Source organism: Salmo salar, chromosome ssa12 (genome assembly GCF_905237065.1).
Source record: "Salmo salar chromosome ssa12, Ssal_v3.1, whole genome shotgun sequence".
Taxonomy (NCBI): domain Eukaryota; kingdom Metazoa; phylum Chordata; class Actinopteri; order Salmoniformes; family Salmonidae; genus Salmo; species Salmo salar.
In genome coordinates, this window is record NC_059453.1 from 81,840,577 (window position 1) to 81,865,254 (window position 24,678).

The 24,678-nt window shown below is 39.3% G+C and overlaps 1 protein-coding gene across 1 annotated transcript in view; it reads left to right on the forward strand.

The window, feature by feature from the left end:
- The first annotated feature begins 214 nt into the window (after positions 1–214).
- LOC106565728 (contactin-4) overlaps positions 215–24,678 on the forward strand; it is a 114,539-nt gene continuing 90,075 nt past the window's right edge. Inside the window, exon 1 of the mRNA XM_045691840.1 lies at positions 215–421. The gene's annotated coding sequence lies outside the window, so the exon portion shown is untranslated. The remainder of the gene's footprint in view (positions 422–24,678) is intronic.

A 24,678-nucleotide genomic window follows, 5' to 3' on the forward strand; every position in this document is an offset into this window, starting at 1 on the left:
TATGTTTACATAAAATAGGTGTAGGCCTACTATAGCCTACTGTAGTTTAGTCATTCAGTAAAAAAAATGGCAACAATTTATTTGTCCCAAATCCTGAAGGATTAAACCTCAAATAGATTGGTATAGTCTAATTCACTTGCATATTCAATAGTCTATCCTGAGACAAATAGGCTAGACATAACCTACTATGGATGACAACAACCATATTTGATACATATGGTGATTTATGCGGGGGAGGGGTCTATGGTGTGGCGTTTTTGTGCTGCCAAAATCTACACTGGGAGGAACAGTTTGGACATCAAGCGGTTCTGTATCAAAAGCGATTTGAGATTCCTGTGTTCCGGACGTCTTCACAGTCCTCTTGGTTTTGAAGAACCTCTCCTTTTGCCTGCAGCAACCTGCCCTGTCTTCTCTGTTGAAGGTAAGGTTCCATGAAAGTTATTGTGCCACGTAGTCTACTGTGTGTTAATTCTATGAATGGGGAATGTTTATTCGGTGGCGAATACGTCCAGACCACTTATAATTTGACTAAACGCATAGCAGCAGGTATAACTAGTAGGCTACCTAGTTGAACCACAGCTGGTTGATTTGCGCATTTTCACGAAAAGCCTTAGATTTCCAGTGTTTTGAACACCAGTCAATGCTTTCTCTCCCGGTTACATGAATATAAAGTTCATACTTATTTAGTCTGTGGCGAAATTTCGTGCGTTTCATTTGGAATTGCATTTCAAAGCACATTTTCGCTAGACTACATTCAAAAGGGAAGGCTATTCTTTGTAGTTTTGTCATTGCACTATATAGCAAGCAATACCGCTTTCTAATTGATCTTCTCCCTGCCTCATACCTTCACATTTTGTGCACTAATGCTTTACGAAGCTCTTGTTGGAAGACGCAGCAAACGACATAGGTTTTTGTTTTAACTTACATCACACAGGTAGGTAGCCTAGTTGCCTGGCCTAGTTAAATAAAGGTAATAAAAAAAAGGTTGGTTCACGTTCTGAATTTCACCCAGCCTTTTAACAGATTTCGTATTCTCTTTCTGGGCTCTCGGGAGTTGTTAGGTGTAACCTAATTGCTGAACAAGTATGTATGTTTTACATATCCATAGAGAAGTGCACTCTTTCCCACTAAAGTCCCTGTCTCTGATGTTCTGTATTTGTGCCTAGCCAAACTAGGGTAGTGTGCAGAAAAATACTGTTCTGGCTTTGCATACAGGCTGTTTGGGCAATGTATCCAGGTTACCGTGTGCATACACACCTGCAGTAGGCTAATATAATACGTGATGGGAGCCAAATTAATGCTAACCAGTGTATTGCCCTCAATATGTTTGTTTTAAATTGAATTGGAAGACATCATTTTCAGATTTTCAAAAAGGAATTAGCTGCTACCCGGTCCTAAAGCAGAATATAAAAATCTGGTTGAAACAAGCACACCAGTGCTTGCGCTGTCTGTGGTGCTGATTTGAGCTCATGTCTCTGTGTGTGTGTGTGTGTGTGTGTGTGTGTGTGTGTGTGTGCGTGCGTGTGCGACAGGCAGTGCTCGTGTGTGCCTGTTATGGACATGTATTGCCTTAAACTTGGACTTTGGACAACAGGACAATTCTTATTAACTAGACCCAAGTCTGCAGTCATAATTTCTAGGAAAGCTATGGAATCCTACCTTCTGAAATTATTATCATGAAGTTCAAACTTTACAGGAAGGTAAAGCATAAAGTATAATTAGCTGTTTTCTTTCAAATGTAACTCAATAGATTTATTCCATGATAACACTCTTCTGTCACTTAGTTTGTCGAAACAATGATTAATATACCACTTTGTGGGATAATTTCTCAAGCAGTGACTTAATAAAACTGGCACGTCTCTGCAGCTCTGTCGATTAGCCTCAGGAGGGCCATCTAGAGAATACATATGGGCCGTTGGGCTCCCTCAGTTTCTCATGCCCACCTGACAGACTGGCAGTGGCTCACTACGGCCTGACTATTCAGCCTGCTCTCACCGAATTGCAACAGATGTCAAATCACTCCGTCTCCCACCATCCATAGGAAATTAATTAGAACATTAAAATAAGTGATCCATTTGGTCATTGTTCTGGAGAAGAAAATATTGGCCTGGCTGCTTCTCGCTGACAAATGTATGCATATTATAGACAAATGATCAGCATGGCAATATGAAGTGCTGCACTGACAGACAGTGTCAATTGTTACACTGACCAATAGACAGCCTCAATTGCTGCACTGACCGACAGCCTCAATGTATTTCATATACATGCATACGTATGGGGTGTAATTGTTGGTGTATAGTTCTATGAGGTATCATGCATTATACACATGTTCCCCGTGTTGGGATATGAAGTTGCATGGCAGTGAGCTCAGTGCAGGCCAGGGCAGGTAGCTAGCTGAGGCCTAATCTTCACTGAGGTGATAGAGGGAGATAACAGTGATAGATGGAGCGGGTGGTGTGGTTTAACATCCTGAGCTCAGTGTTGTCTGCTGGGGTCAGGCCTGTGATATTATAGTGCCAGTTTAGCCAGCTTCATTCTCCCTCAGCCTGGCATCTTGGTCATGTTAATAGCTGCCGGTGTGTATGAGCCAGGCTGGTTCTGTATTCACGGCCTCAGATGCCGTCTGTCAGTCCTTCGCACACTTCAAGTGAAATGCTTCCCTGGCCATCCGCCAGCCAGCAGCCAGATGTTATTGTGACGTGAAGGGGCTACATTCTCAGTGATGTCTTCAGGTAGTGCAATTTTTTGGAAAGTTCAGCACTAAAATACAGAGGAAAGCGAGCAAAGGTGCATTCCAGAGTTTTTCTTTATTTTTACTATTTTCTACATTGTAGAATAATAGTGAATACATAAACTATGAAATAACACATATGGAATCATATAGTAACCAAAAAAGTCTTAAACAAATCAGAATACATTTTTTTATATATTTGAGATTCTTCAAAGTAGCCACCCTTTGCCTTGATGACAGCTTTGCACAATCTTGGCATTCTCTCAACCAGCTTCATGAGGTAGTCACCTGGATTCCATTTCAATTAACAGATGTGTCTTAAGTTAATTTGTGGAATTTCTTTCCTTCTTAATGCGTTTGAGCCAATCAGTTGTGTTGTGACAAGGTAGGGGTGGCATAGAGAAGGAAGCCCTATATGGTAAAAGATCAAGTCCATATTATGGCAATAACAGCTCAAATAGGCAAAGAGAAATGACAGTCCATCATTACTTTAATACATGAAGGTCAGTCAATCCGGAATATTTCAAGAACTTAGAAAGTTTCAAGTGCAGTCGCAAAAACCGCTATGATGAAACTGGATCTCATGAGGACCACCACAGGAAAGGAAGACCCAGAGTTCCCTCTGCTGCAGAGGATAAGTTCATTAAAGTTACCAGCCAGAGAAATTGCAGCCCAAATAAATGCTTCAGAGTTCAAGTAACAGACACATCTCAACATCAACCGTTCAGAAGAGACTGCGTGAATCAGGCCTTCATGGTCGAATTGCTGTAAAGAAACCACTACTAAAAGACACCAGTAATAAGAAGAGACTTGCTTGGGCAAAGAAACACGTGCAATGGACATTAGACTGGTTGAGATTTTTGGTTCCAACCGCCGTGTCTTTGTGAGATGCAAAGTAGGTGAACGGATGGTCTCTGCATGTGTGGTTCCCACCGTGAAGCATGGAGGAGGTGTGATGGTGTGGGGATGCTTTCCTGGTGACACTGTCAGTGATTTATTTAGACTTCAAGCCACACTTAACCAGCATGGCTACCACATTCTGCAGCGATACGCCATCCCATCTGGTTTGTGCTTAGTGGGACGATAATTTGTTTTTCAACAGGATATTGACCCAAAACACACCTTCAAGCTGTGTAAGGGCTATTTGACCAAGAAGGAGAGTGATGTAGTGCTGCATCAGATGACCTTGCCTCCACAATCACCCAACCTTTTCCAGATTGACTGACCTTCATGTATTAAAGTAATGATGGACTGTTTGTCTTAGTTTATTTGAGCTGTTCTATTCATAATATGGACTTGGTATTTTACCAAATAAGGATGTCTTCTGTATACCACCCCTACCTTGTCACAACACAACTGATTGGCTCAAACGCATTCCAGAAATTAACTTTTTGTCACACCCTGACCTTAGAGATCTTATTTATTCTCTATGTTTGGTTAGGTCAGGGTGTGACTCGGGTGGGAATATCTGTTTTCTATTTCTTTGTTTTTGACCCGAGTGTGGTTCCCAATCAGAGGCAGCTGTCTATCGTTGTCTCTGATTGGGAATCATACTTAGGCAGCCTGTTTTCCACCTGAGTTTTGTGGGAGGTTATTTTCTGTTTAGTATTTCTGTTACCTGACAGAACTGTTGGCTTTTCGTTTTGTTACTTTGTTCAAGTGTTTTTTGATAAATACAAATGAACACTTTCCACGCTGCGCTTTGGTCCACTCATTCCGACGAGAGACGTTACACTTTTAACATGGCACACCTGTTAATTGAAATGTATTCCAAGCTTGTTGACTGAATGCCAAGATTGTGCAAAGCTGTCAAGGCAAAGGGTGGCTACTTTGAAGAATCCCAAATGTAAAATATATTTTGATTTGTTTAACACCTTTTTGGTTACTACATGATTCCATATGTATTATTTCATAGTTTTAATATCTCCACTATTATTCTACAATGTAGAAAATAGTAAAAAATAAAGAAACACCCTTGAATGAGTTGTTATTCAAACCTTTGACTGGAACTGTACATTATTATTATTTTTTTTAATCTTCTCTAAACTTAATCTAAGTAATTTATGGCTTGTAAAGTCATACCTAGGCTAAATATAAGCTGTCTACAATCATAAGATCCACTGAAATTATTTTATCAAAATAGATTAATCTGAATGTTTTGCACTATGCATACATTTTTTCAAGTCTGTCTATGAAAATGCTATTTCAAAAAAAAATGAATTACCCAGCACCATGCACATCCACTAATAATGACCAACTTCTTGCAGCAGACATTATAGAAAATTAACACGTCTCCTAAACAATCTCTGAAGCACAAGCCCATGTGCTATTGAGTAGCCAGTTAGTCTTTATGTTTGAAGTCTAGCCAACTTAAATGTATTTGCTTGCTAACAAGGTAGAACAGTTTAAGCTTGCGATATCTTTTTTTTTTTGCATGCTGTGTCTCAATTACTGCTTCTGCCGATAACGCCCTTCCGCATCTGCAGTGAAAGGTGGCAGAGCTAGAGCAGTGTTTGTAGACCATGAGACATCCCGGAAATCGGTCTTCTCACGAAAACGTCTGTCCCTGTTTTGCGATAGGACATCCACAAGCCTCACAAGACTTCTGAAGTCGGTACAGCCTCTTCTGCCAACTTATGTCGGTAACGTCTGAGTGGTTTGGCCTGGGAAATAATGACCCATCTGTGGGAAGCTGAGACTGTCACGGACATGTTGGTGTTCTCCACAAGCCTCACAAGACTCATCTGAAGGTCTCCACTTCCAGTTTAAAAACGGAATGGAAGTGTATATATTGAGTTAGTTTAGTGTCTAAAGTAAGGGGATAAATAAGTGTAAAAAAAAATGTGTTACTGATCTTATCTCTTTTAAGAACACTCTTCCTTTAGATTCTTTTTGACTATCTGTTCCATGTAGTGAATGTTATTCAATGTGTTTCTATTGGCTAATAGCAGTAATGCCAAATTCAATGTTGAATCCAATCCATTATTATGATTATAATTTTTTTTTGTAATTCCTTAAGGGGTCTTAAAATTCCAAATCAAATAGTTAAATAATCATTGGCATGACCATCTTAAAACAATTCCATATGTTAGCTTAGGCCCTGTCTTAGACAGGGTTTAGACTATAGGGTTAGCTGTTATTAATACACCCTCCTGTCTATCTCCAACTGTTTGAACATCATAGCCTGAACATCATAGCCTGTTCAGCTTATTTATATGTTGAAACCAAGTGGCCTACTTGGATAAGAAGAGGCTTACTTCTCAGAATGAGAACAAGTTGCAATTCCTCATGTAATTGCGTCTTTTTATGCTCATTGTAAATTTTATAAAACAGACTAGACAGCTCACACATAACAATATGTGGCTAAAATGCTGGTAGCGGTACATGGTACCGCAAGCCTGTGCACAACAAACTGAGCATTAGTTTTCCACAATCATGTTCATTGATTCTCCTGTTTTTAGTAGGGTCTGCTCTGTTCAACATTTTGGGAATTGACCGATTTCTGTTGGACCAAACCTCAAATGCAAATAGAGACTTGAAGCTGCTCATTGTCAGAGGAAGAAGTTATCTTTTGACTTTGTTATTGAGAATGGCTTGGTGTCTTTGTGGGTGTGAAGATGCACCATGCACACAGCACAGATGGAGTGAAGGAGATGAGACCAAAAATACATAAAATAAGATTTTTATTTTTATTAACTAGATTCTTTGAATATCGAATTATTTCAAAATATCGCCCAGCGCTAGTTGCATGAAGTATCCTTCTGATCAAGAACACTTACAGCTAATATTGCCTTGAAATTATACTCAGATTTGTCCCCATCCCCATACTTCTACAGTACCAATGGGTTTATTATATATTTTAGATGATCAAAATTAGACATTATCAATATACACTGAACAAAAAATATTAATACAACATGTAAAGTGTTGGTCCTATGATTTCATGAGCTGAAATAAAAGATCCCAGAAATGTTCCATACACACACAAATATTTCTCTAAAATGTGCAAAAATATGTTTACATCCCTGTTGGTGAGCATTTCTCCTTTGTCAAGATAATACATCCATCCCTGACAGGTGTGGTATATCCAGAAGCTGATTCAACAGCATGATCATTATACAGGTGCACTGTGCTGTGGAAAATAAAAGGCCAATCTAAAATGTGCAGTTTGGTCACATAACACAATGCCACAGATGTCTCAAGTTTTGAGGAAGCATGCAATTGTCATTCTCACTGCAGCAATGGCCACCAGAACTGTTGCCAGAAAATGTAATGTTAATTTCTCTACCATAAGCCGCCTCAACGTCATTTTAGAGAATTTTGCAGTATGTCCAACCGTTTGCTGATGTCAATGTTGTGCCCTGTGGTGGTGGGATTATGGTATGGACAGGCATAAGCTGTGGACAATGAATGAAATTGCATTTTATCGATGGCAATGTGAATGCACAGAGATACCGTGACGAGATCCATGTTTCAGCATGATAATGCACGGCCCCATGTCGCAAGGATGTGTACACAATTCCTGCAAGCTGAAAATGTTCTTCCATGGCCTGCATACTCACCAGACATGTCACCCATTGAGCATGTTTGGGATGCTCTGGATCGACGTGTCCGACAGCGTGTTCCAGTTCCCTCCAATATCCAGAAACTTCGTACCGCCATTTACGAGGAGTGTGACAACATTCCACAGGCCACAATCAACAGCCTGATCAACTCTATGCGAAGGAGATGTGTGGCCCTGTATGAGGCAAATGGTGGTCACACCAGATACTGACTGGTATTATGATCCATGCCCCTACCTTATTTTTCTAAGGTATCTGTGACGAACAGATACTGTATTCCCAGTCATGTGAAATCCATAGATCAGGGCCTAATGAATTTATTTACATTTACTGATTTCCTTATGAACTGTAACTTAGTAAAATCTTTGAAATTGTTGGTTTATTTTTGTTCAGTGCCTTCGGAAAGTATTCAGACCCCTTGACTTTTTCAACTTTTTGTTACGTTGCAGCCTTATCCTAAAATTGATTCAATTGTTTTTTCCCTCAATCTACACACAATACCCCATAATGACCAATCCAAAACTGTATTTTTTTAATGTTTTGCAAATTTATAAAAATTATAACACATTTACAGAAGTATTCAGACCCTTTACTTAGTACTTTGTTGAAGCACCTTTGGCAGCGATTACAGCCTCGAATCTTCTTGGGTATGACGCTACAAGTTTGGCACACCTGTACTTGGGGAGTTTCTCCCATTTATTCTTTGCAGATCCTCTCAAGCTCTGTCAGGTTGGATGGAGAGCGTCGCTGCACAGCAATTTTTCAGGCCTCTCCAGAGATGTTCGATCAGGTTCAAGTCCAAGCTTTGGCTGGACCACTCAAGGACATTCAGAGACTTGTCCTGAAGCCACTCTTGCGTGGTCTTGGCTGTGTTCTTAAGGTCGTTGTGCTAGGGGCGTTATCCTGTTGGAGGGTGAACTTTCACCCTAGTCTGAGATCCTGAGTGCTCTGACACAGGTTTCCATCAATGATCTCTCTGTACTTTGCTCTGTTCATTTTTCCCTCGATCCTGATTAGCCCCTCTGTCCCTGCCACTGAAAAATATCCCCACAGTATGATACTGTCACCACCATGCTTCATTGTAGGGATGGTGCCAGGTTTTCTCTGGACATTATGCTTGGCATTCAGGCCAAGGAGTTCAATCTTGGTTCCATCAGACCAGATAATCTTGTTTCTCATGGTCTGAGAGTCTTTAGGTGCCTTCTGGAAAACTTCAAGCAGGCTGTCATGTGCCTTTTACTGTAACGGCCGTCGAAGGGTGTAGACCAAGGCGCAGCGTGTTGAGTGCTCATCATAAACTTTTAGTAGAACACTTTAAACAAAACAAGAACACAAACGACAGTCAAACAGTTCTGTCAGGAACATCAACTAAACAGAAAGTAACCACCCACAAAACCCAAAGGAAAACAGGCTGCCTAAGTATGGCTCCCAATCAGAGACAACGATATACAGCTGTCCCTGATTGAGAACCATACCCGGCCAAAACAAAGCAATACAAAACATAGAAAAAAGGACGTAGAATGCCCACCCTAGTTACACCCTGGCCTAACCAAAATAGAGAACAAAAACCTCTCTATGGCCAGGGCGTGACATTTACTAAGGAGTCGCTTCCGTCTGGCTACTCTACCATAAAGGCCTGATTTGATGGAGCACTGCGGAGATGGTTGTCCTTCTGGAAGGTTCTCCACAGAAACCTAGAGAAACCTAGAGAGCTCTGTCAGTGACCATCAGGTTCTTGGTCACCTCCCTGACCAAGGCTCTTCTCCCCCGATTGCTCAGTTTGGCCGGCAGCCAGCTTTAGGAAGAGTCTTGGTGGTTCCAAACTACTACCATTTAAGAATGATGGAGGCCACTGTGTTCTTGGGGACCTTCAAAGCTGTAGATATTTTTTTGGTACTCTTCCCCAGATCTGTGCCTCAACAAAAATCCTGTCTCAGAGCTCTACGGACAATTCCTTCCACCTCATGGCTTGGTTTTTGCTCTGACATGCACTGTCAACTGTGGGACCTTATATAGACAGATGTTTGCCTTTCCAATCAAGTTATAGAAACATCTCAAGGATGATCAATGGAAACAGGATGCTCCTGAGATAAATTAAGTCTCATAGCAAAGGGTCTGAATACTTATGTATATAATGTATTTCTGTGCTTTATTTCTAATACATTCATAAACATTTCTTGCAACCTTTTTTGTCTTTGTCATTATGGGGAATTGTGCGTAGATTAATTATTTTTTTCGTTCATCCATTTTAGAATAAGGCTGTAATGTATCAAAATGTGGAAAAAGTCAAGCGGTCTGAATACTTTCCGAATGCGCTGTATATTTTCACTTGACGAATCCTTCTCCAATGGATTGTAGTATGCCTAATATCTTGTGTGAGGATACTTGAAGGAGCAGGGAGAGGACATGTGGTAGGTCTGCTTGAGACCAGGCACAGTAAGCAGCACAGACTGGTGACCACCTCTTGATGGAGGCTGATCTATATGACAGGACCCTCTGTAGCAGCACCAGAAATAAATGACAATCTTTAAAAACTGCCCTTAACATTTCACACCAAGTTATTAGAACTTACTGAATAACCTTTCGGAGTGATGAAAGAATGTGATGAGTGGTCTCCATTTCAGTGAATCGTCCTTTATCTGAAACTGAAGAAAGATTGACGTTGTCTCCTGACACCCGAGGTGATGCAGAGGCCCCAGCGACGTTTTAATTGTTGATGTCGAGGCAAACAGCTATTTCTGTAAAGTCAATAGGTAGGTCCGAGACATGCATTGTCCACACCTAAATTAGATTTTTAATTTGCTATTCTCAGCAGAATTTTTACCTTTCAGTCTTCCTCCATTTAATACTCATTGGCAGCAGAGGGGCATAAATAAATCAGAGCCCTCACTTTCAGTGCTTTGAGGGAATGGAATTATCACATACTGTACCATTCTGAACTGGGAATTACTTTCATATTTTTCCTTTTCCTTCTTCCCTTCAAACACACCCCAGACCCTATAAGCAGGGTTTCCCAAACTCGGTCCTGGGCCCCCCTCTGGGTGCATGTTTTCAAATAATCAAAGCTTGATGATAAGTTGGTTATTTGAATCAGCTGTGTAGTGTTAGGGCAAAAAACGAAATGTGCACCCAGCGGAGACCCCAGGACCAAGTTTGGTAAACCTGCTATAACGTACTGCCTAAAAATTGTATAATTGGGATTTCGTTTATGTGGAATTCATGAATAATTCATGTATGTTTTTTGTTTTCTACAGTAATACTGTCACTATCAACTATTTATCAGAACCTGACTGTGAACCCATAAGCCATTGTGTAATGGTTTTGAACAAATATTTATGTATATTGGCTGCCACCACTGTGGTCACTCCTGGTTGTAAGCTTCTTAGCAATATGCCGTCATATATTTCCAACGAGATCGATAGATTAGATTATGCTCTCATGAGATTCATTTTGATTAATGGTGTTTGTTGTGCTTGGAATGGTTACAGTTACGTATGTTGTTGCAGGATACTGCCACCACACTAATATTTGTATGACATTTCCAGCTCTAGATTATCGAGTACCACTTAGGAAGTTTTACGTTATTAACCCTAATATCAGTGCAACAGCGTTAGAATACATAACAAGGTTTAACTCAAACCATCCTCAAACAGGACACAATAATACTTTGAAGTAAATTACATCCCGTTTTAAAGTCAATGTACAGTTACACTGTATAAATCCAACATCTGCTCAATTCTGTAGTATGCAGTGGAGAAGTTGGAGAATTTACAAGGAGATATTGAGCAGACTCGGGGGTTTATGGGGAAAGATGCCTGAGGATAATACCCTGGGAATAAGGTGGGAGCTGAGCTTAGCTACATCTTAACAGATCCTCTGACGCACAGGCATCAGTAACACGTTGGTGTTAGAGGAGGAGGTGGTGCACAACACTGTGTTGTCAACACAGTGAGGATAGGCTAGCTACTGTATATAGCCACCTGCACCAGCCTGATAGAGGGCCTGTCAAGTGGGCCTGTCATGCAAGACTGATACTTCACAAACCCTGGCAAATTATATTTATAACAGTAGCAATTTCCAGGTAATCATCACAATGGAAATTCAAAACATGTCGTGGAGAGAATTTGTCTTCAAAAAGTATGAAGTATAAGTTTGAGTTATGCGGGGGTAGTGACTTGGGATGAAGTACAGTTTTTTAGACTTTGCCGTTCAGAGGAACGTCTCAGAGGATTCAATACTTAGGCCTAACCTGAAAATTGAGTTTTGTTCACTCAAGACAGTCAGATCAGGACTGAATAATCAGATGGTATTTGGAGCTTGTTCATGAAGCCATTGTGTTTTGTGATAGCATCTTCCAGTAGCATAGTGTGGATGGCAAAAACCGAGCACATTTTTGTGTTCCTATTTTCTGTTCTAATGACTAATCTATTTCATAGACCTGCATTCAGACACATTATGTTATGGGTAATGTTTACAAATGCATATGTACTGTACATACAGTACCAGTCAAAAGTTTGGACACTCAATCAAATTTATTTAAAGCCCTTTTTTACATCAGCCCATGTCACAAAGTGCTGACACCTACTCATTCAAGGTTTTTTTTATTTATTTTACTATTTTCTACATTTTAGAATACTAGTGAAGACATAAACTATGAAATGACACATATGGAATCATGTAGTAACCAAAAAAGTGATAAACAAATCAAAATATATTTGAGATTCTTCAAAGTAGCCACCCTTTGCCTTGATAACAGCTTGGCTTTCTCTAAACCAGCTTCATGAGGTAGTCACCTGGAATGCGTTTCAATTAACAGGTGTGCGTTAACCTCTCTAGGGTAGGTGGCACCAAATCGTCCCACCTACGTAACAGCCAGTGTAATCCCGTGGCGCGTTATTCAAAAACCTCAAAAATGCAAAAACTTCAATTTTTCCAACAGGACTATTTTACACCATTTTAAAGACAAGACTCTTGTTAATCTAACAACACTGTCCGATTTCAAAAAGGCTTTACAACGAAAGCAAAACATTAGATTATGTCAGCAGAGTACCCAGCCAGAAATAATCAGACACCCATTTTTCAAGCTAGCATATAATGTCACATAAACCCAAACCACAGCTAAATGCAGCACTAAACTTTGATGATCTTCATCAGATGACAACCCTAGGACATTATGTTATACAATACATGCATGTTTTGTTCAATCAAGTTCATATTTATATAAAAAAACTGCTTTTTACATTAGCATGTGACTAGCATGTGACTAGCATTCCCACCGAACACTGCCGGTGAATTTACTATTACTCACGATAAACGTTCACAAAAAGCATAACAATTATAGATAAAGAACTCCTCTATGCACTCGATATGTCCGATTTTAAAATAGCTTTTCGGTGAAAGCACATTTTGCAATATTCTCAGTAGATAGCCCGGCATCACAGGGCTAGCTATTTAGACACCCAGCAAGTTTAGCACTCAGCAAAGTCACATTTACTATAAGAAAAATGTTATTACCTTTGCTGTCTTCGTCAGAATGCACTCCCAGGACTTCTACTTCAATAACAAATGTTGGTTTGGTTCAAAATAATCCATAGTTATATCCAAACAGCGGCGTTTTGTTCGTGCGTTCAAGACACTATCCGAAAGGGTAAATAAGGGTGACGAGCATGGCGCAATTCGTGACAAAAAAATTCTAAATATTCCATTACCGTACTTCGAAGCATGTCAACCACTGTTTAAAATCAATTTTTATGCAATTTTTCTCATAAAAAAAACGATAATATTCCGACCGGGAATCTGCGTTTAGGTAAACAGACAAAAGAAAATAAAGCATTCGGTCGACTCGGGCACGCGCCTAAGCCCATAGTACTCTGATCGGCCACTTGCCAAAAGCGATAATGTGTTTCAGCCAGAGGCTGCCTCGATATCGTTCAGCTTTTTCCCGGGCTCTGAGAGCCTATGGGAGCCGTAGGAAGTGTCACGTTAGAGCAAAGATCCTCAGTCTTCAATAAAAAGAGCCAAGATGAAACACAGCTTGTCAGACAGGCCACTTCCTGCGTGGAATCTTCTCAGGTTTTGGCCTGCCATTTGAGTTCTCTCATACTCACAGACACCTTTCAAACAGTTTTAGAAACTTTAGGGTGTTTTCTATCCAAAGCCAATAATTATATGCATATTCTAGTTACTGGGCAGGAGTAGTAACCAGATTAAATTGGGTACGTTTTTTATCCGGCCGTGTCAATACTGCCCCCTAGCCCTAACAGGTTAAGTTAATTTGTGGAATTTCTTTCCTTCTTAATGCGTTTGAGCCAATCAGTTGTGTTGTGACAAGGTAGGGGTGGTATACAGAAGATAGCCCTATTTGGTAAAAGACCAAGTCCATATTATGACAAGAACAGCTCAAATAAGCAAAGCAAATCGACAGTCCATCATTATTTTAAGACATGAAGGTCAGTCAATACGAAAAATATCAAGAACTTTGGAAGAGTCTTCAAGTGCAGTCGCAAAAACTTTCAAGCACTATGATGAAACTGGATCTCATGAGGACCGCCACAGGAAAAGAAGACTCAGAGTTTCTTCTGCTGCAGAGGATAAGTTCATTAGAGTTAACTGCACCTCAGATTGTAGCCCAAATAAATGCTTCACAGAGTTCAAGTAACAGACACATCTCAACATCAACCGTTCAGAGGAGACTGCGTGAATCAGGCTTTCATGGACGAATTGCTGCAAAGAAACCACTACTAAAGGACACCAATAAAAAGAAGAGACTTGCTTGGGCCAAGAAACACGAGCAATGGACATTAGACATATCGAAATCTGTCCTTTGGTCTGAGTCCAAATTTGAGGTTTTTGGTTCCGACCACTGTCTTTGTGAGAAGCAGAGTAGGTGAACGGATGATCTTTGCATGTGTAGTTCCCACTGTGAAGCATGGAGGAGGTATGATGGTGTGGGGATCCTTTGCTGGTGACACTGTCTGTGATTTTATTTAGAATTCAAGGCACACTTAACCTCTTGGGGCTATGTGGGACGCTAGCGTGCCACCCGTGGTGCACCCTATCAACAGCAGGTGCATTTCAAGAGCGGCAAATTTGAAACCAAATAAATGTCAAAATTCAAATTTTTCAAACATACAACTATCTTACACCCTTTGAAAGATTAAACATCTCCTTAATCTAACCACGTTGTCCGATTTCAAAAAGGTTTTACGGCGAAAACATAAAGTTAGATTATGTAATGAGAGTACATTGACAATAGCTGTGTGTAATGTTTTGTCAATTCAAAGACAGGCGTCACCAAAACCATAAAACCAGCTAAAATGATGCACTAACCTTTGACAATCTCCATCAGATGACACTCCTAGGACATTATGTTAGACAATGCATGCATTTTTAGTTCTATCAAGTTCATATTTATATCCAAAAACAGCGTTTTACTATGGCGTTGATGTTCAGGAAATCGTTTCCCTTCAATAACCGGCAGTCAAGTCAGCACCACAAATTAAATAATTAAAATTAGAAAACATTGGTAAAATATTATATTGTCATTTAAAGAATTATAGATTTACATCTCTTGAACGCAATCGACTTGCCAGATTTAAAAATAACCTTACTGGGAAATCACACTTTGCAATAATCTGAGCACTGCGCCCAGAAAAATACACTTTGCGATACAGACTGACCGCCATGTTGGAGAGATCTAAAATCGAAAAACTATGTAAATAATCCATTACCTTTGATTCTCTTAATCAGATGTCACTTCCAGGAATCCCAGGTCCATAACGAATGTAGTTTTGTTCAAAAAAGCTCATAATTTATGTCCAAAAAGTTCCGTGTTGTTAGCACATGATCTAAGCCCGCCGGACTTCACTTCATGAACGAGGGGGAAAAATATATTTACGTTCGTTCAAACATGTCAAACGTTGTATAGCATAAATCATTAGTGCCTTTTTTAACCAGAACATGAATAATATTCAAGGTGGACAAATGCATTCTCTTTTAAAACGTATTGGAACGAGGGTACCCAACATGACCTCGCGCGCCAGAGTCTAATCGGCCATCACCGTTCCAAGGCTCTTGTTCGGTCAGATCTCATAGTAGAAGACTCAAAACACTTTGTAAAGGCTGGTGACATCTATTGGAAGCAATAGGAAGTGCCAAAACATTAATCAGCCCCTGTGTGTTTCAATGGCATAGGCTTAAAGGTAATTCAACACATCAGGTATCCACTTCCTGTCAGAAAATGTCTCAGGGTTTTGCCTGCCAAATGAGTTCTGTTATACTCACAGACACCATTCAAATAGTTTTAGAAACTTTAGGGTGTTTTCTATCCATATATAATAAGTATATGCATATTCTAGTTACTGGGTAGGATTAGTAACCAGATTAAATCGGGTACGTTTTTTTTATCCAGCCGTGAAAATACTGCCCCCTAGCCCCAACAGGTTAACCAGCATTCTGCAGCGATACACCATCCCGTCTGGTTTGCGCTTATTGGGACTATGACCCACAACACACCTCCAGCCTGTGTAAGGGCTATTAGACCAAGAAGGAGAGTGATGGAGTGCTGCATCAGATGGCCTGGCCTTCACAATCACCCGACCTCAACCCAATTAAGATGGTTTGGGATGAATTGAAGCGCAGAGTGAAGGAAAAGCAGCCAACAAGTGCTCAGCATATGTGGGAACTCCTTCAAGACTGTTGGAAAGGCATTCCTTATGAAGCTGGTTGAGAAATGCTAAGAGTGTTTAAAGCTGTCATTAAGGCAATGCGTGGCTACTTTGAAGAATCTCAACTATTAAATATATTTTGAATTGTTTAACACTTCTTTAGTTAATACATATTTCCATATGTGTTATTTGATGTCTTCACTATTATTCTACAATGTAGAAAATAGTAAAAATAAAGAAACCCTTGAATGAGAAGGTTAGTCCTAACTTTTGACTGGTACTGTATGTATGTTGCGCGAATAACCATTTTTATTAGCATTTAATCAGAAATAACTTAAATTCCATAGCCCACACTACCTCCCTTTCAGTTTTGCATATTCTTCTTCATCTTTGAAATCTTACCTCCTGTCAGTAACTTCAACATCCACATGCAGTAGAGGGATTTCAGAGGCTTCTTTGAGCACAGTAAGGATGCTCTTATTTCAGTGGGACGTGCAGAATTGAAAATTCACTAGAAATCGTTATTTTCTGTATCGTCTCAGGGTTTGCCACTTGCATTATCCCTAGAATATCCCAGTAGCAGTTAAATGTGTGGTTGTGTTGTGTTGCTCTCTGTATTGCTGCATTGTAATACATGTGAGTGCCACACCATTGCCTCATAAATGTTTCAATACACTATTTCTGGCCGTGTGCCTCCAGTTGCTAGAACATGAAATGTACTGTTATGTGAATTTCTAGTGTGGCTGTGCTTGTGAAGAGAGTATCTGACAAGCCCTGACCTCTGCATACATGCACTGTACTGCTAGCACACACATTACGAGAAACCTCTATTCCACTGCTCTCCCCACTCACCAATACACATTCAGAACAGGCAGGTTGTTAATTTACCTGAAGCACTTCCATTATGCCTCATCTCAAAATAATATATGGTGTGAGTTTGATGGTTGACAAAAGTAGGAGTCTCTTTCAGTCTTTATTCTTTATGGAACTGTATGTTCGTATGCAGGCTTTCAGTATTCTCTCAGTAAGAGAAAATAGTGTACGTTATGTTGCAGGGTACATAGTGTCATGACAACATGTGGTGTTATAATGAACAGGTAGTAATGTACTAACTCGAGCTTTACGATGATTAATCATTTTGTCAATGATCATGTACTGTATACCTGAATATGCTTCAGGCTCATATACCTGCTTTTTTAAGAGGAACCTATTAACTATGACAGGCCACAATGCAAGTCATGGAGAGGGGCGGAAATGTATGCGTGTTCTTTCATGTCTGGGTTAATTCGCATAACCTTTTTGTAATGCAATTTTATTCTGTGGATGTATTAACATCACATTAACTGGGAATGTATTGTCAGATCCCATAGGACCTTGTTGGGAAATTGCAAGTCTCATATTAATACAGTAATATCTCCATCTACCTCCACAAATGGTCTAGAATTACAGCCTTAAAATTTAGCACCTCTCTCTGAGTGGATGATGCATATTCTGCCACTGCATTAGATAGTCGGGTGGAATATATATAGATTCCATACACACCACTGCCATTTGTACCTACCTGATATTAATTCAAATGTGAATAACTATGGTGTTCAACCAAAAACATAACTTTCGACCAATGCCTAAAAATAACATGTTGTGTAGATAATTCTCTAATAAAACCAATGGTCCAAACCTAATTTCTCTAACATAATCCCTTTTAGGATGGTCAAAATTAGGGCGACTAAATCAGTGGAGGCCAGAGGAAAAAAAGGCGTCCAAAATCTGGAAAATAGCATTGCGTCAGTTAGGCTGGATGCTGTGAAAGAATTAAGTCTACCGGACAGGCTTACCATTGAACTCATAATTATTTTCAAATCTGGAGGATATAAAGGTAAGACGGATGTTATATTTTCACATTTTAGTATACGCTGTTCATATTAATACGAAGTTCCTGTTCTTTTTCGAAGACTTCTCACAAAAACAAGCATAACTCTGTGAAATGTCAACAGAGCACTGAGTGTACCCCAAGCTTTTTATTTTCAAATCCTTTTACATGTCATTCAGCTCGTGTCTTGCTCATTTTACAAAACATTAAATTCTCAAAAGTTTCAATGAGAAAGCTGCACCACTCTGTCAAAAGAGCTCGGTGGTTTAAAATTATCGGATGTAGTACGTTACGAAATCCATAATGGTAATGATACTGGATGTTAGAGAAAGACCCCACTGAACGATTCAGAACATGAAGAATCATATTTGTCATGGTAAAATGTATTTTATAACATAAGGAAGTGAAATGTCATCACCAAAGTGCATTTTCCACTCTGGACATCCTGAAATAATAACCTTTACTGTAACAGACTGGATTGCCGAGCAACGTGGTTGCATCCCATATTTCATATATTTTGAAGTCTATTAATATACGCTTTCAAACATGAGCAGTGTGTGTAACAAACTTAAATATCTTAGGACAATGAATGATGTGACAAACATAATGAGAGTTTCCTTGCTGTTTGGCAGCATTTCCACCAGTCCTGTTCACAAGAAACTACAGCACAACATAAATACAGAGGCAGTGCAGGCTGCAGCATGATTCATGCACTGCACACTTAATGGATTTGCAATGAACCAATCTTCTGATGAGCTGCTTACACTTGCAATAAACAAGCACATGCCTGCCTCCAGTCTAGTGCCTCTCTCCTAGTCTTTTTTATCTTGGAATTTGAAAACCAAACAACTAGGTCCATGCATGTTAACAAGTCATCAAGAGAGATGATGGCTTTGGGTCTGTGACAGGCTCAGTCCACTGTGTAGCTACAACTATCTGGGGCAGGCTGTGCGGGTCAAAGGCCTATTTGTCTATGGCTGTGTGTCTGACCCTGTAGCTTGGCTCGGCTGATTTTGTCTGCTTGTGTCACTGTCTGTCATTCTGTCTTATGCCCTGTGCCATTTCACTCTGGCTTTGTGAGGCTGCGCCTGCTCATCCATCAACAGAACTCACCGTTAGTCAACTCTATATTTCTAGGACAACATACTTCCTCACGCAGTGAAAATTAACTCCTGACATCTATGATTATTCTAAACCTTTAAACTGTATTTTCCCATTACACTTACTGGCCTGTGATATATAACTTTAACTTGGCCCTTTTTACTTTCTCTGGATTGTTTGTTTGTGTCTGTCTGGAAAAGTCTCTTTGCAGGGATTCATCAATGTCTCCCCAAATATGGGGGCAATATAAGGAAGGCTTTAATCAATCTCTCTATGAATGCCAGGCCTAACGGATTAAGACCACTGCCATCCCACAACCACACCACTGATCTTGCATTGTGATTTCATTACTCACAGAAAGGCTTCTCATACTTTCTATCAAAAACTAAATTGTTTAACTGAAATAGCCATTTTCTTTATTTGCCCTCCTAATAGAATACAGTTCCTGAAGATACAGAGGTAACACTGTTGATCTACAATCCTGCCATACCTATCTCAGCCAGCATAGATCATTACCTGACCTTACGCAGGTGGGACGCTGGAAACCACTTAGATGACATTCTCCATGAAAAGGGGGATTCAGATGTCTCACTTTGTCATTATGATTAGACTTCTGGTAACACTTCCTTTTAAGGAATCCTTATTACAGTGTAATTCTTCTCAGCTGCATCTGATTCATTACCAACTGTGATGAAGGTTGGGATCCCTTGCAGATGAGCTGGGTGTCTGGAAGATGATAGCCTATGCACAATAGGCTCTAATTATTTAACCATGAATGTGCACTGTTCAAAAATGTATCTTCAGTCAATGTTGTTGTTAGAAGTTTCCCCAAAATAAAGTGCACCATCTGCCATAGCTGTTTTTTTTCTCAGAAGAGTAGTGCACTGGGTTTTTAATAATAGTCTTGTATTAACGTACCGATATAGCCGTCTGCAACGCTACCCCCCTCGGAAAAATTTGCAGCACACAAAACTACTTCCATTTGGTTTAACATTGTTGAGCTTACGAAAACAGATCTAATAGGAGTGTCATCCCAGATGAGGACAAGCAATTCGCTACACCCGCAGTAACATCTGCTGAATATGTGTATGTGACCAATAAAATGTGATTTGAATTAGACACTATTTTAAAGCATACTATAGTACATACAATGTTTGCCTAAGTACAATGTAATTACTAGTTATTACAAAAGATTTAGCTAGTTAAAATGAAGTATCTTGAGGGGTACTTACATGTAACTAATGTGTACTTATACATTACATTACCCATCTTGACAACCTGGCCATAATTGAAGTTTCTGGAAGCGCCATAGAGTACATGTAATGTTCACATAAGTACACTGTAATTACTATTTGTTACACAGGATTTAGCTAGTTAAAATGAAGTGCATCTTGAGGGGTACTTACTTGTGATATTAGTGTACCTACAAAGTATGTTACACATCCTGACAATCTAATTGGCAGCTTCTGAAAGCGCCATCCAAGCAGCAAATAAACACAGTAGTACACCACAGAGTACATGTAATATCTGCATAAGTAATTGCTAGGTGTTACACAGAATTTAGCTAGTTAAAAATGAAGTTCATATTGAGGAGTACTTACTTGTAATTAGAGTGTACCTACAAAGTATATTTTCCATTCTGACAATCTAATCATCAGCTTCTGAAAGCACCCTTCCAGGTGATAAATAAACACTCTAGTACAACAGTGTACATTACATGTAATATCCGCATAAATACAAAGTTACTAGGTGTTACACAGGATTGAACAATTTATATATAATTACTTCGGCTTACCACTCATTACCAAGTGAAAATACCTACAAAACAATAGAGCATCTACTTTAGTCAACTTTATTGAAACATGTAAAAATAACTTACATTTTGTACAAAATAAGTATTTTATTGTTACATTAATCATTTGATTAATTAGAATAAACAAAGATATAAAAATAGCTATTCTAGTGGTGACTCAAATCTGTTGCCAATGGAATGGTGAGTAGACAATCCCGTTTTTCTAAATTAGCTGTCTTTTTCTTGTTTTTAATGTTACAAGTCAAATCAAAATCAAATAAAATGTTATTAGTAACAATGTAAATCTGTTACCAGCAAGTAACATTGAAAATCTGTCTTTGTCTTCATATGCTACTTTCTTGTAAGCATTTTTCCATCCTGGTGTCTGAGACCTTGTTGAAATCTCTGGTAGAGAAGAAGAATGACAATTTAGCTATCATTAGACACTGCAGTATGTTACCCAATTCTAGTTATCATCATCATGCTTTCTTATAACCCAAGAAAGACCAATGGGAAGCTAGTGAGTGAGTCGAGTGGCCAGAACAAGCAAGGGGGTGGGCAGAGCCAAGCATGAGCTAGCAAGATCCTACTGGCACGTTATGGCATGTATTTGCATATTTCCAAATGGGAACGCCTAGTCTGTGAAGTGCACATGTGCAATAACTCAATTCGCCTTTGCACTCAACATCGCAATTTTTTTAGGCAAAGGGAGTCTACTCTCTACAAAATATTGTAGTTTTGTATTGAAATCAAATGTTTCATTGATGACAAAATCATCAGAATGTTAGCCCAGTTCCATCTCACTCCATACTGCCGGCCACTGAGCTTCCTCTCCCCACCATACTTGTCGGGGAGAGACATCTCCAACCGGATGCGTCACATGTTCGATCTGTGCGAACAGTAATATGTTAGCTAGCTAGTGTTTAGCTACATTGAAAAGGAATGAATGTTACTCTTAGTGTGTGTTGACACACGTAGCTAGCTAACGTTAACATGCTGGGTGTTCTCCGTTTGCATCACTTTCATTGCTGGACTTTTATTAGTAAGGCAAACTGTAAATTCCATAACGTCAGTGCCGAAATGCAAATTGGAGAAGGGCTTTAAATTCTACGTGTTGTCCTATTTAACCAATTACATAGGTAAGTATACTGAACATTATTAGCCAACTAGCTAGCAAGCTAGGCTGGGTCAGTACGGGACAGCGTTAGCCAGCTCGCTAAACTAGTAAAAAGAAAATATCATAAGTTCTCAGTTGGCTTACTCATATTATGGGATTTGTGCAAGCTGAAATTTGGCGTGTTGGTATGCTTTCAGCAGTGGTGTAAACTAAAGTACCGGTCCTTAAAGATGCACACCAGGATCTTAAGCACAACAAATTTGTAACATATAGTACGAATTTGATTTGGAACATTTCATATGAATTGCACAAATAAATAAAATAAATAATTGCAGGACATAACATCATACGAAATGGATGATGTAGTACACAAAAAACGGGGACCACTTTTGGCTCATGAGCACCACTTTCAAAACTGCTGGCTGAAATTATACAAAAGTTTGAGAGTGCATCTTTAAGTAAAAATAATTTAAAGTACTACTTAAGTCGTTTTTTTGTGGTATCTGTACTTTACTACTTTTACTTTTCCTCCACTACAGTTCTCAATAAATGTGTAAATAGTGTTGGAGTGTGCCCCTGGCTATCCATTATATTTTGTATATTATTTTTATTGTACCATCTAGTTTGCTTAATATAAGGAATGTAACATTTACACTTCTACTTTGGATACTTAAGTATATTTAAAACAACACTTTTATACTTTTACTCAAGGAGTATTTTACTGGGTGACTTCATTCATTTTCTACTTTTACTCAAGTATGACAATTTCATAATTTTTCCACCACTGGCTATCGGTACACAATAATTACAAGTAAGTACCCCTAAAGATACACAGGATTTGGCTAGTTACAATGAAGTGTACCACCTTGTAATTGCATTGTACTTATGCAGATATTACTTGTACTCTGTGGTGTACTTGTGTATTTATTCTACCACTTGGATCTCGCTTCCACAAGCTTTAAATTAAGGGCCAGGTTGTTAGGATAGGTACTGTATAAGTACACATTAATTACAAGTAAGTACTCAACATATACTTCATTTTAATTTGCTAAACCCTGTGTAACTAGTAATTACATTGTACTTATGCAAATATTACATGTGCTTTGAAATAGTGTCTTATTCCTCATCTGGGATGACACTCGTATTAAATCTGTATTTTTAAGCTCAACCAAGTTAACCCAGGTGGCACACTTTATTTTGGGGCAAGTGTTAGCAACAACGTTTACTGGCGATTTTTATATTTTGAACAGTACACATTCATGGTTAAGTAATTAGAGCCTATTGAGCATAGGCTATAATGTCTCAGACACCCAACGCATCCACAAGGGATCCCAACCTTAGTCACAGTTGTGAATGAATCGGATGCAGCTTAGAAGAAGTGAAACAAGTTGGTGAATTTAGTGGAAACCTGCCCATTTTATAAGACGTATTGTTACAAGCATTCATTGTTACACTTCTGTAATTACAGACCGCAATTACAACCAGGTACATCTAATAAGGATCCCTTAAAAGGAAGTGTTACCAAACATCTTATGGTCCTATGTTTTCTGCTCTGATTTGACTAGATTTGGGGATACTGTCAGTTAGATGCTGTGTGGGGGCTGGGTTGTTCCAGTGATGGCTCTGGTGTCTCTGGCCTGTGTTACAGGATGGATGGACTATCAGTACAAGGTCCTGGAGAAATGTAGACACCGTGCCATGGGGGGATAGAGAGGAGATAATTCATTTTCAGCATCACCTCACCCAGGATGATCTCATTACTTTGTGCTAGTGGACAGTCCCAGTGATGAGAGAGCACTCTCTGGCTCCATGCCACTACCCTGAGAGACATGTCCTATGATGAGAGACATGACACACTGATGTTTGTGTCCAATGCCCAACCTATAGTACCGAGATGTCTTATAGGAAATATATTGCATATATGCTCACAATCACCTCTCAGCTGATGACATGCAGGTACGGGATATACTAACTGTGCTTCGATGTGAGCTGTAGATACCTTTCCCAGATGTTCATATTTTCCCCCCTGGTGAACAGATAGTCACGGAACACATGACATGCAGTATGTGTGGTATGCAGAAAGACTGTATAGAAAAGAGTGCTTTCCAAGAGCACCCATTCTTGTCCTACATTTTCATAACATGGCCAGTTTACAGGTACATGGTATTGTTTTTGTTAGGATGACTAGAAAATGCCTCCTGGGTGGATGTTGAATGAGGGTCGTTTATGCCGACCGAGCCTGTAACAGCCTTTGACGCAATGTCTCCCTCATCTCCCCTGTTCACTGAAAGATGTATCACTTTACAACACCATGGGTTCAGGGATCTCAGTAATTATCCATACTTTGTCACTTTTATAAGCACAAATACACCGATTTATTTCCATTGACATTGTTATTTATTTATTTTTTTTCCTATCCCCACATTTGTGTCTAAACATTCATTATGTGTTTTATGATGCACATATAATGCTTATGAGCAAAAATGTTTGGCTCTTACTGTGCATCAACAGTTGTCTATAAAAAACCTATGCTTCTCTCCCTGCTATTATTTACATAATACTGCAACCTTTCATAATACTGGTGCTTTTAAAGCCATTAGTTAACATTTCTCCTCTAGAAAGTTACAGCACTAGTGTTTCTGGTCAAAGTATGATAGTTTGTTAGCCTACCAGTTATGATACTCACCCTCTCTCCAATAATCAAAGTTGAATTAAAATAGGAATTATTAACATATTCATAACTCATACAGTATGCTATCATATGTTATTCCTTGGTGTTAATCACATACAGTTATTAATTATACATTTGTTTTGTAAACTAAGAGATTTGAAATGTTGC